General features: G+C 43.6%; 1 non-coding gene across 1 annotated transcript; it reads right to left on the minus strand.

Moving 5' to 3' along the window:
* Positions 1-385: 385 nt before the first annotated feature.
* Positions 386-492, minus strand: LOC112446064 (U6 spliceosomal RNA). The gene has a single exon (XR_003034142.1). It is a non-coding gene; the product is annotated as a U6 spliceosomal RNA (small nuclear RNA).
* Between the last annotated feature and the right edge of the window lie 762 nt (positions 493-1254).

Genomic DNA, 1254 nt, shown 5'->3' on the forward strand with positions numbered 1-1254 from the left:
CAGCATGCCAGGCCTCCCTGTCCATCACAAACTCCCAGAGTTCACTCAGACTCATGTCCATCGAGTCAGTGATGCCATCCAGCCATCTCATCCTCTGCCATCCCCTTCTCCTCCTGCCCCCAATCCCTCCCAGCATCAGAGTCTTTTCCAATGAGTCAGCTCTTCGAGTGAGGTGGCCAAAGTACTGGAGTTTCAGCTTCAGCATCATTCCCTCCAAAGAAATCCCAGGGCTGATCTCCTTCAGAATGGACTGGTTGGATCTCCTTGCAGTCCAAGGGACTCTCAAGAGTCTTCTCCAACACCACAGTTCTATCTCCATTGCTGCCCTCTAAATAAATTCTTCAGTACCATTTTTCTAGATTCCATACATATGTGTTAGAATACAAAAAATATGGAATGCTTCACGAATTTGCATGTCATCCTTGCACAGCGGCCATGTTAATCTTCTCCGTATTATTCCAATTTTAGTATATGTGCTTCCGAAGTGAGCACTGTAAGATGTGTTTATAGACCAACAAAAAGGTTGGTGGCTGAAAAAAAGAATTTGCCCTCCCAGAGCCTCAATTTTTCATCTAAATAATTCAGATGAGAATTGTACCTATATAACAGAGTGGATATGATGAGTAAATGTGATGGGTAGCACAAGGCCCAGGCCTTATAAGTTGTTGTCATTAAGACAGTTACACCTTTGGCCTTGTTGACCATTCTTTTTTGGTAGTGATTAGTGGTTCCCCCTCTATCCCAGTTCTCTTCTTCTGATTCATGCTCTCATTAGCCTATAATCTGTCTATGGCAGTTTGTGCATCAATAACTAATGATTAGCAGTGCCTACTGTATGCTGCACACTAGATGATAAGACTTTCTTAAGATGCCTATTGTCCCATGGGGGAGAGTACATCTGTATGTTAACATCAGTTTTAAAAAGCAGAGCAGGCCCTAGAGAATAACTAGCAAAGTGCTCTGGGAATTCAAAGGTGAGCTACGGAAAGCTTCATGGAGGAGGTGGCATTTGAGCTGAGTTTTGTCTCCTTATTTATGTATTTATTTTTGGCTGTTCTGGGTCTTTGTTGCTGCACAGGCTTTTTCTAATTGTGGCAAATTGTTGTTCAGTTGCTCACTTGTGTCGACTCTTTGTGACTCCAGGACACCAGGCTTCCCTGTCCTTCACTATCTCCTAGAGTTTGCTCAGACTCATGTCTATGAAGTCAGTGATGCCAGGCAACCATCTCTGGAGTGGTTTTGGAGCCCAAGAAA

Source organism: Bos taurus, chromosome 3 (assembly GCF_002263795.3).
Source record: "Bos taurus isolate L1 Dominette 01449 registration number 42190680 breed Hereford chromosome 3, ARS-UCD2.0, whole genome shotgun sequence".
Lineage (NCBI taxonomy): Eukaryota > Metazoa > Chordata > Mammalia > Artiodactyla > Bovidae > Bos > Bos taurus.